The 12571-nt window shown below is 32.0% G+C and overlaps 1 protein-coding gene across 1 annotated transcript in view; it reads left to right on the forward strand.

Annotated features, from left to right (window-relative positions):
- LOC147410914 (Single hybrid motif superfamily protein) overlaps positions 1–12571 on the forward strand; it is an 89162-nt gene that overhangs the window by 48775 nt on the left and 27816 nt on the right. The window lies entirely within an intron of this gene.

A 12571-nucleotide genomic window follows, 5' to 3' on the forward strand; every position in this document is an offset into this window, starting at 1 on the left:
AGAGCAAAATCAGAACCGAACCGTCCAAGGTCGGTTCCATTATATAAGAACCAGAGCCGAACCGATTTGATGTAGAACCGAACCAACCCAAACCGATCTTAATTCGGTTTGGTTCCATGGGTTGTAAAAAAAAATTACACAAATTTATCAAAAATTATGTAAACACATGAATTAAGTTGGGTTTGAATCGAATTTATAAATTATGTACACAAATTTATCAAAAATTATGTACAAAAATTTGTCAAAATTATGTAAACACATGATGAATTAAATTGGGTTGAACCGAATTGAAAAATTATGTACCCAAATTTGTCAAAATTATGTAAACACATGATAAATTTGTGTAAATTCGGTTAGATTAATTTCAAAAAAAAAATTGGGTTTCTAAAATTTATTGAAAAAATTAATTATTTTCCAAAACTACAAAACCCAAAACAAAATGGGTTTCATGAGAGGTACCTGCAGCTGCACGCCGAGAGAGAGAGAGAGAGGAGATCCGTCGGCTACCTACAGCCAGCCAGCCACACGCCCGCGGTCACATGCCAGTAACCGCACGCCGAGAGAGAGAGAGTGAGTTGCAGCCCACAGCTGGTTACCGGAGTTGAGATGCAAACACAGCTGCAATCGTACTGTCACACAGTCGCACAAATGGCAAGAGATGAGAGAGAGAGAGAGGAAGGGGTGACCGCCGGCAGCCGGAGTTGGACCCGCAGCCGCACGATCGCTGCAAGAGACGAGAATGAAAGAGAACAGAGAAAAGTGGGAACTGAAGGGTTTAGGGTAAAAAATGAAAAATCAATTATAAATTTAATATTTAATATTATATTAATAATGGTTCAGTTTTCGGTTTGGTTCGGTTTTTTATATTATCTGAATCGAGAACCGAAACGAATTCATCGGTTCTTCATTTTTTAAACCCGAAACCGAACCGGTAATAATTTAAACCGAACCAAACCAATCCAAATTGCATGGTTTGGTTCGGTTCTCGGTTTGAACCGAATTGAGTTGCACCCCTAGTTGTTTCTATCACTTAATTTCACCTTTTTCTAAATCAATCTTCCCAAACCTCTCAAACTTTCATCTCTTAGATTTTCTCTACTTTCTTCTCTAAAAAAGGCTTACTTAAAGTTAGACTTATTACAAAAGAAAACAAAACCTCTTTTAGAAGCACCACATAAGTGGGTTACTTACATAAGTTACAAGCCCAACCCAAATTATTTTGGACCGACCCATACACACATTTAGACTACTGGGCATAATTGATTTTGAGTCATCTTTCAACAATCTCCACCTTGGCGAAAAAACTTTTTAATCCTTAGAAATATTGGAACCTCAATGTATTTATAACACCTTCACCTTGATGAGAAATCTCTCATCTCTATGCACCTCAAGTGGGGAGGTGCCTTCCAATCTCAACAAGCAATGAGATTAAGCAAGTTTAAGCAACGCTTAAACTTGTCCCTTGTAATCGGTTTAATGAGATCACCTTCACTTGTTACTAGTGCAAAATGCACTTCATCTTCTCATCCATACCTTTGAGGTGGTATGATGGTTCTTCTTGGCCTTCCTTGTGCTATTGTTGTTTTTCATCCCCACCAGATGTGCTACTTTCCTCAAATTGAATTTGACGTTCTTCCCTTGTAGTCTTCTCTATGCTAATAGGAATATTGGTAACAACTACCTTGCCACCAATAATCGACTTCTCATTATCATTTTTCTTGAATTCGTCGTTTGTTATGGAACCTTCATCAAAAATCACATTTCTGCAAAAGATTTTCTTCTTATTTAACGGATCCCAAAGCTTGAATCCCTTCACTCCCTTTTTCGAATTCGAGGAAGATGCACTTAAGTGATTTTGATTATAATTTATTTCTCTCATTTGTCGAGAAAGAACATTCATTTGAATCGAGTATGCCTAAAGATATCAAATTCTTCTTAAGTATCAGCACATGCCTCACACTACCCAAAGTTCTAATAATTACATCATACATTCTTATCTTCACGATACTCATTTCAATGACTTTGCATGCCACATCATTACCCATTATAACATCTTCACCATCATGAAGTCGTAAGAGTCAAACCAATCACAATTGAAACACATAAAAATATACTTGAAATCTAAAATCTAAGAATTGGAGGTAAGATTTCTCGAAAATGACGCTAGAAGTTCTCCATCGCTTTTTGGTGCTATGCTTATCGTAAAACTTGACTCGACTTTCTTCTCTTCTTTTACCTCCGCTTTGTACTTTTTACAATCTCTTTTATAATGTCTTTTCTTCTCGTAATAGTAGTACTCCACTTTTTTTTTTTCTTCTAGATTTTGGTGTAGAATTTTTTTTCTTCAAACTTTCCTTTCTCCTTTGTTCGACCTCGCTTACTTGAACTCTTTGCAATTAGTTATTCTCCTTGAGCATCCTTCTCACTTGACTTATTCAAAGTCATGTGAGAGATTAAGTCTTGAACCACCTCTTCAGCCTTGAGAGTCACCTTATCAAATATGATAGTAGTTCCAAAATGTTTGAAGGAATTAGAAAATGATCTCAACAAAAAGAATGTTTTATCTTCTTCTTTAAACTTCACTTCTACCTTCAACAAATCACTAAAACATCGATTGAACGTGTTCAAGTGCTCCATGATATCTTGTCCCTCCCCCATCCTTAGGTCATAGAGTTGGTCCTTAAAAATTAATTTGTGGGACAAAGTTTTTCCCATGTAAAGCTTCTCAAACTTATCCCACGATCCTTTTATAGTCTTTTATTCCATAATGTTGTACATGATTCCATCGGAAGTATGCAACTCAATGGAACTAATAGCCTTCAAATCCAACTCCTTTCATGTTTCATTGGACATGCTCTCTAACATCACTTTAAAGCCTCGAATGTAATTATGAAACTCTTGTTGGATTAGAATATTCCTTATTTTCCTTTGCCACAGTGTAAAGTCTGATTTTCCATCAAAATACTTCACCTTAAACTTCACCCCACCGAAAATTTCGATCATCGTTGTACCATTTTCCATCATTGCAAACACCCTAAATAACCTAGGCTCTGATACCACTTGTTGTGTGTATGAACACCTTTGTGAAACTTACTTAGTAATTTTATCAAACACATATTGGATATTTTACCAAACACCTTGTATGTCACACCTTCCAAGACCTTATTTGATAATGACAATGAAGGATGATCCAACTAATAGTAGTAAATGCAAAGAAGATAAACTATCTTACAAAAAAAGAATAAGAACAAAATACCTACAACATAAGATTTTACGTGGTTTATTCAAAGGCTACGTTTATGGAGGTATGAGCAATGGAGCTCAATTTTACTATGAAGAAGATGGGGCAAATCGATACAAGGAGTCACCTTTATCACTTATCTTCACCTTCTTCTAGTTTCAATCTTTTCAAATCTCTCAACCTCTCCTTTATTGGGTTTCTTTCTTTTTTTACTATCTTCTCTAGAAAAGACTTAGTATGCATTTGAATACAACTTTTCACTGATTTTACTCCTCTGCGTAGTTAGAAGCTAGCAGGATTGTTGTTTGGATTGCAACAAATTCTTGACTCCTACTTTCGATAAGAGCAAAAATTGTTCCTTGATGAAAATCCCAAAATAAGTGCTCCGCAAATTCTTTCCAACGGGGAGAAATTTTTAACATTAAAAATAAAGTGAAAAAACAATGTTACCCCTCACGAATTAAGCAAATCCCACAACTTATGTTCCTCAAATCATGTCTACCCTAACCCTTTCTCTTTTCATACATGGCTAACAAAGAGAGCTACTGTTGCTATCCTTCTGCGATCGATCTGCCATTAATCTCACGGTGAGTTTTTCTTTTTATATGTGTTATTTTACTTTTCTTTAAAAAAAACCTTTTAATCTCTTGCATCTGTTATGAAAAATTGACAACAAATAACAAGAAATCTAGAACCTTTAATTCTCTTTTAATAACAAAACCTCTATTTTAACCATTGGTTTTCTTTTAACCACTGGTTTTATTTCTTTTAACTACTGGTTCTTTTTTAACAACAGAACATACCCTTTTAACCCTTGATTCTCTTTTAACAATAGAACCTTTTTTTTAACCATTGGTTCTCTTTTAACCACTAGTTCTTTTTAACAATAGAACATACTCTTTTAACCTCTTGTTCTCTTTTAACAACAGAACATATCCTTTTACCCTTTTATTTAATTATATATATAATTAAATAGGTTGGCCTTTTCCCTTGTTGTTCTTATAAATGTCTGATATGGTTGGATATTTCATATTTATTTCAGTGGGTGGGTTCCAAGATAAACCAACTTGGATGCCAGAAAGACCAAGACTTGATGATATGTATCTAATAATTATTGAGTTTACATGATTAATAGACTATGAAGTTTGCTTATAAAATAATATTACAACTAGACAACTAAGCTATTGAGATTATTCTTAAAGTTTGTAAAATATCATTAATGTAAGTTCTAATTATTCCTAAATAATCCATATTATCTATTTATGAATTATTTTCTGTAGCAAACTAAAGGTAATAAAAGGAAAAATATATTATCTGTTTTAATAAAGGGTAACAACATTTTATCTATTTTAATAATGGGAAGAAAAAAATCATAACATCTAATTATTAAAGTACTATAGTTTTTTAAGAGATCTTGAGTTTGATATTAAGAAGGTAGACATATTTATTTATTTTGAATAGACTGAAAGGACAGAGAGCCAAGCATGGGGGAATCTTCTGTTTTAAGTTGTATTTACCTCAACTTCCTTAGTTGAAAATTTGTAAACCATTTTGATTTTGTGGAGGATGATCAATTTTGATGTAATTATCCCTTCGTTTGTAACCATTTTTTGTTACAAGATTTACTATTTTCTTTTCGTCTAAGAAAAAAATAAATTTATATATTGCAGTCATGTATGTTCTGTACAATATATAGCATAGGGTCATTTAAGATAACACAACTATCTTAAAAATTATTTGATAACCCAATATATTCAAATTTTATTATGTATGTTTTGCATAATATATTTTAATTCATTGCTTAACAGATAGCTTATTTTTTTATTTGTAACAGAAAATGTTTGGAACCCAATCTAATAGAAAATAGATGGTTTCTCAATAAGAAAAAATAAAATTTGTATGGACATGAGAAATCCACAATTTATTTATAGATATATGTCTTGAATTAGTCCTACAAGATTGTAAAAATAGCTCTACTTTGGATAAATCAAGTTGGAAAGAACTTCAATTAAAACATATGAAAAGAATAAATGTACACGTAGAACATAGACAACTTAAGAGCTATTAGAATAAAATCAAGGGTGATTGAAAGAGTTGGAATGATTTAATAAATATGAGTAGAAGTGGATATGATAGAGTGATGAATGTAATTGTTATGAACGATGCTTGGTGGGCTGATAGGTTAAAGGTATTAGTTTAACCTAGCTTATCCAATTGCATTTGTTCAATCGAGTATTTTATATAAATATTTTTCTTTTTTGTAGACCCATTCAAGTGAAAATAAATTTCGGACCAAGGAACTTGAATTTGTTCATGAGTTAGACTTTATATTCGGTGCGACCACATCTAATGATTCTCATACTCGATCTCCTACAATGAATTACGAGTCTGTTGAAGAATATTTGGATGATAAAAGTCCTAATTTGATATTTGAGAGTCAACCAGAAATGCAGTCTAAGAATCAACATCAACTACATATGTCTCAAAATGTAAATAATCTTGAGAGTAAAATTCTAGTTCGTGTACATTTAAGAAAGATGTCATCTAGAGAGGAGTCTCAGTTACGAAGCAAGAAGGGGATAAAAAAGAATATATCTCAAGATCAGTTTGGAGATCTTGTTGAAGCTATTAAGGAAATGAATGTTAAAAGGACTAGTATCATAAAGTGTGTTGCGTTATTGGATGAACTATCAGATGATTTCCTATTTATGACTGAATTATATTTTGGACATGTTATAACTTTGAAATAAAGTTAGGATTCAGAAATATATTCTGTTGTTTTAAGACAAAGGGAATGCGTCTATAGTGGTTAGTGAGTATGAGACAACTATCAGGTGGTGGTAGTTCTAGTGGTCACAGTGATGTGTAGGATATGTCGTAATTCCTTTTTGATGTTAGAAATTTTTTTATCTAAATCTTTGTTGAGATTTTTTGTTGGATGTTTTTGTTAGTGTTGCAGCTTTGTTAGATGTTTTTGTGTTTATCCATATTGAATACTTAAACTTGCAATGTTGATGTTTATTCTATGTTTAAGCTTGACTAAATATTATTTATTGTCATTAGATCATAGTATTATAGTTAGTCATAAGTTTGAATTTTGATATTTTGTTACATATTTAAAAACATACAGATTTGATGGATTTATCGTCAGTTACATACTTGATGTCTTCATCATCAAATAAAGACTTGACAGATTTATCATCGAATGATGGTTCTGAAATGTTAGCAATTGATATTGTAACAAATCAAATGTTATCTCAATGCAGACTTAATTTAAATAAACAACCCAAGACAAACTATGAGTTTATTAGAGAAAATTATATGAAATATGTTTTATTAGGAAATAATTTTATATGTCATGAACAATTAAGGATGGAAAAATACGTTTTTCATTGACTATTGTCATTTCTTCGTGATAATGCAAACCTAAAATGTACGAGGTGTATTTCTTTAGAAGTCTTTTTGACTATGTTCTTAATGATATTAGGACAAAATGAGAGTATAAGATTGATTGTTAATTGATTTCAACATTCTAAAGAGATTGTAAGTAGACATTTTCATAATATTTTGGAGGCGATTTTACGTTTATATAGGTCTCTTATCGTGCCTCAATACACGAATGAGATCCCTCTTGAAATTCGAACCAATCAAAGATATTGACATTTTTTTAAAATATCTTCTTAAATTTTTTTGATTATTAACATGAATATTTATTTTATAATGTATGCTATGGCGCCCCGCCAAACGCTAACACAAATCTCGAGGTTGAACCTTGAAGTTTGGACAGTTTCCTCCGTTGATGTTAGCATTCCATAGAACTAAAAACAAAGAAAATTGATAACCAACAAATCCTACATATAACAATGTATCAAAATATACAAAGTACGGAAGACAGTAGCTGCGAACATTATAGAATTAGATCAGAGTTGCGCAAAAATATGAAAATATACAGGATTATAAAAACTTGACTTCCCACTAGCATAGACCTATCACTCAGTCCAAAAAGACTACATACACCCCTTGGGAATGAATGGACTCCTAGGGAAAGTAATCCCAATACTCACCGGGCAACAGATTCTAGTCGTCAGTATGACCTACCAAATGATCCTCGCTTGCTGGCTCTAAAGCTGCCTCTCCAACTGCAAGATCTGAAACTAAAAAATATGGAAGGAAAGGATGAGTAACAATGGTTACCTAATAAGTCCACAAACAACTCCTAGTAATAACCTCACCTAGCATGGACGAATAAGCATACTGAATAATTTCAATACATACAAAGCTTTACTATTAAAATTATGATTAACTGATATGTATAACCAGGAATGAGCAATTAAAAAGTTTTAAAGATTTATATGGCATCAATTATCAGTACTCACTATACATTTTCATTTTTTATACAAATATGTTTTTCAGTTTATAATTCTAAATAGAATAACCGATACATAATACAAAATGGTGGAGTAGTAGAATTAAAGAGCTGGGATTCACGATCAGATCGCTCTCAGTTGGGACATGATGTTAAAACATTAATCTATATTTTAGTTCCTGATTAAGTGGATCTCTTTTCAATGTGTCAGAACGTTTGACTACTACTAGATTGTTAGTGATCACTGACTAATCATTTTCGTCTATGCTTATCAGGCGTACATGTGATTTCCAAAATAAACACTATATTCATAAACAACCACTTTTATAATACACGTTCACTGGTAAATATAGAAGAGAATGGACCCGGATTCTAATTGTGACTTCATTTTCATACGCGTCCCATACCACGTATGAGCTTGGTGGTCCCTACCGTACATACTAGGATAGTATACCACTCCGGACGATATGCCGCAATATCCCTTCAAACATTCACAAACTCTTTAACAGCTCACAAAATAGCTACGTATATAATGTATATCGTTTTTATTTCAAAACAAAAGAGAAATTAATAATACAGAATTGATAATGGATATCCAGTTTCTTACCATGCAACTGTGGCCCCCCAGCCTAAAATAAATCACAGCACTCGGAGCCTCTACACCAATAAAAATTTAAATAAACATGCAACTATTCATTATCCCGAGATATCCTTTCACCAACCAACACACAACATACAATGTAAAATGTAGACATCACCCTTCAGTGTGATTTTGACATTTTACTGATTCATTCCTTTCCCATTCTGCCGTATTTTCACTTCTCGACTTTTCAAACAAATATATATTTTTTCAATCTTTCAAATTCATTTTGATCATTCAATCGAAAAACTATCAAATTTTTGTTAAAACGGGGTCTCAATAGGTATGCGAAGGCAAACTGTCAAAATTAAAAAAGTTAGTGAAAATTTGGCTAAGTGTTGGAAAATCGATTTTTCAAAGTTGTCAAAATTGAAAATGAGTTTTTGTAAATGAAGGCCTTCAACAACATGAGAAGGGTCATGTAATGCAAAAGATATCACACGAATTCTTGAAACATTATCGTTTTGATGAAATTTTGTTTAATTTTTTTCCGTCTCATTTGAAAGAGTTATGAGGCCCATAAGTAGTAGTTTTTGTATGTTAATAGCATGAGGAATCCAAAAAAATATCAAAAAATTATTTGGGCAGTGAAATCGTCAAAACATTGAAACTCGCGAATTTTCCATTTTTTTCACTGTTTCTTCAAGTTTTTTACTTATTTTCGATTCTAATAACCTACCAATGGATAAAATATTTAAATTATGATAAAATACATCAAATACATTAGCTCTAGCATGAATTTGACACAGTTACAACTATATTCTACGATTTTTAAAACACAAAATAAGTTTTGAAACATCCCTAAATGTAATTTTCTCGAAATCTATGGCTATTAATAAGAGTAGAGAGTCCTCTACTTGGTTTGTGATTGTCAATGGTGATGAACTAACACAAAGAGTCAATGTTCTGTGGCTTGAAGTTCCGAAAGTGATTGAACTTGGGTGCCAACGGTCGAGTTGGTCGTGAAACCCTCTTTGAAGGTATCCTTTCTCTTTCAACGAAAGTCAACGACTCTCCTTCGATTTGGATGAGACTCCAAGTGGGTCTAAACAAACCTACTTGCTAATTTTTACGAGAAACCAAGAAAAAAGAAGAGGAAATAAGGGTCAAATGGGATGAAGATGTGGAGCTCGACAATGCCGCGATCCTTCCTTTTTCGTCGACGATCAACACGGGTTTGATCGCGAGGAATGTTGACGAAAATGCGTCAAAACCCTAGGGTAGAGGATTGGCTGATTTGAGTTCTTTAAAGAAGATGGAAAGAAATGAAATAAAAGAAAGTTATCTTTCTTTTAAACAAGGGCTGGAGGTATTTTTGACATTTTCTAGTTGTTCTATTTTTAACTGTAACCCGACTATTCAGAGTCGGAAAATGATAAATGAATATTCCATTTCGAATAATTTTTCGTTGCAGACCTAATGGTGATGTCAAATTTTCCTAATTCCCGCTTTAACGAAACTTCACTATTTTGGGTCCCACTCAACACAAAATTCGAGGATTTTATTACTTTCTCATTTGAACTCAAATTTGAATGTTCTTATAGGTTAGAGTATATATTTCAATCATTTAAAACCTAATGACGAAGTCAAAATTCTTTAAAAATGAACAAACTAAAACTCGAGTATTCTACCCAAAGTCTTTCTTTTAAAATTTTATTTTTTTCACACACGTGTCAAGCTATATTTAAATTTATATCTTTACACTTTTGTTTTTTATGATGTGTTCTTAAACCTATAAGCCCGACTAGTAGGAGCAGTACAACTGGCCTCTTAGAGTACCATATCTTGCTCAAATTCCCTAGGTGTATTCAATACCCCACAAATAACACTTATCAGGTAAGCAAGGATAAATCCTTGTGGATGGCCAACAAAGGGGCTTGAACTCATATATATATATATTTACACGCTCATCTGCAAAAAATTGTTGAAAATATTTATCTTAATTGGGTGTTCAACCCTGAGAGGGAAAATGAATTTCTATCCCACTCTCCAGCAAAATAATTTTTTCATTTGTAACGTTATTTTCTTATTCTTCAGCTCCTTGAAAATCAATAGCAAAATCATTCGTAACGTTATTTTAATTTTAAAAAATTTATAATTCTTTAAAAAATTATAAAAAATTTATAATTCTATAAAAATTTCGATAGTATTTCTTCTTAAAAATAGACATATGAAATTTTCTTGATAAACAAAATACCTGCATAATACGCAATTCAACATAATGCACCCAGAATGAGCAAAAATAAATATCAAATCAATGACAATCGTTCTTAAATAAAAACTTTTGACGATGAAAAATATACCCATCAGATCAGAACTTTTCGGGATCAACTCTTTTTGAAAATCAACAGTGTTAATGGTAACATACTAGGAATACCCAATAACATTTGATTCAATTTATTAAAAAAATTTAAAAATTAGATTATTGAAAATCAAATAATATTCGATTCGAACGCATCAAAAATATTTATAAATTAGATTATTGAATACCCGATAATATTCAATTTATAAATTTTTTTTATAAATTTATAAATTTGATTATCGAATACTGGATAACATTATATTCAATTTATATATATATATATATATATATATATATAAATTATCGAATACCCAAAAACATTCGATTCGATTTATAAATTAAAAAAAATTTATAAATTATCTATAACTCCCCTTAACTTTCGATTCGATTTATAAATATACAATCAACCAAAACCCTTGATTTTTAAAATGAAAAATCATTCATTTTTACATACAAATCGAGGGTTTCTATGATATATATATATATATATAGAGAGAGAGAGAGAAGAGAGAGAGAGAGAGAGAAATAGAGAGATGATACTTTACAACAGCTTCTTGAGGTTGTAGATGAAGTCAAGATAGACTCTAGTCGGAGAAGATAACGCTTGATCGACTACTGTTGAAGCACGTTGTCTGAGGGTTAGGGATGTGTGAACTTCTGTTAACAAGAAGCCGAAACAAATAACTATGAGGGTTAGGGCTTTGTGCGGTTCTGTCAAGAACGATGATCTACAGGGTTGTTGATGAATATCTACAAGCATAGCTACGTGCTGTCGAAAACAGAGAGAGAGAGAGAGAGACTTGTGCGAGATTTTTACGAGAAGAACAATCGTTGTGTGCGGTTCTGTCGAGAACGACAACGCTGTGTGTGGTTCTATCGATAGAAGAAAAGAAGAGAAATGAGGTAAAAAATGATGGGCAATATTGTCTTTTCACATAAGATGTTTTTTGATAATTCGCGTCTCCCGCAAACACGATTTAAAAAGCTACAAATGAGCGCTTTTCATATCTGTGTTTAGAAAAGCAATTTCGTAACGTAAAATTATAATGCATAACTTCGACCCCATTTGATTCAGCTTCAAAACTTAGATTCACACCACAAACACTGTAAAATCTACATTTTGAAGCTGAGTCAAACACCACCTACATATCTCTACCTATAACAAATATAATAATAGTAATACAAGCATCAGTCTATAATCTATCTCTTGTCACCATCACTTCTCCAAATTCATACTTATAAAATAGAAATCAATAAAAAATAATTAGAGAAAAAAAGAAATAGAGACATAAAAAATAACTTCATTTTTTATGAATATTATACCTCTCATTAGGATAAGTTTCTTTTGAATTTTTCCCCAAAGTTCATAGAATTCTATCCTTTACAATCATATGGAATCGGGTCATGTTTTTTAATGTTGTAAGGTGACGCGGCCTGAAAACTTTCTTTACTAACTTAGTAAGGAAAGTGTTTTTATTTAGGGTTGACTAGTTGCACACCACCCATTACCAATTGCACCCCATCACTTAAAAATTCCCCTTCGCACTCCCTTTGGATGACTACACCCCAAAAATAATTAAAAAAAATATTTCACTCCTTTTTTTTTTCTTCATCAATCATCCCCAAAGAAGTTATTGCTAGTTTTGTAATTTTATTCAAGAAATATTTTTTCGTCTCTCTTAATATATATAGGTTAAATTTAAATTCTAAAAAAATATTAGAAAATTAATGTCTAATTAAGTTGGAGTCAAAGAGAGCACGAACAAAATCAATCACAAAATATGATCAAAGTAGAGCACGAGCAAAAAAATACAAAACAAGTTAAAATAAAATTTAAACCTTAAAAGATTAGGTATAGGAGTTCAAGTAGTAGGTTAAAATAGAGGTTATAAAAATAAAGAATTTTTTAAGTTTGGTGAACAACCAGTCGGTCCTTTTATTATCATATGAGTTATACTAGCCTTACTAAGATTTTAAATCTTAGTAGGGTCGTTTTGCTCACATGGATGACCATATCGGGAG

Source organism: Akebia trifoliata, chromosome 1, assembly GCF_017979445.1.
Source record: "Akebia trifoliata isolate Shusen 1 chromosome 1, ASM1797944v1, whole genome shotgun sequence".
In the NCBI taxonomy this organism is placed as follows: domain Eukaryota; kingdom Viridiplantae; phylum Streptophyta; class Magnoliopsida; order Ranunculales; family Lardizabalaceae; genus Akebia; species Akebia trifoliata.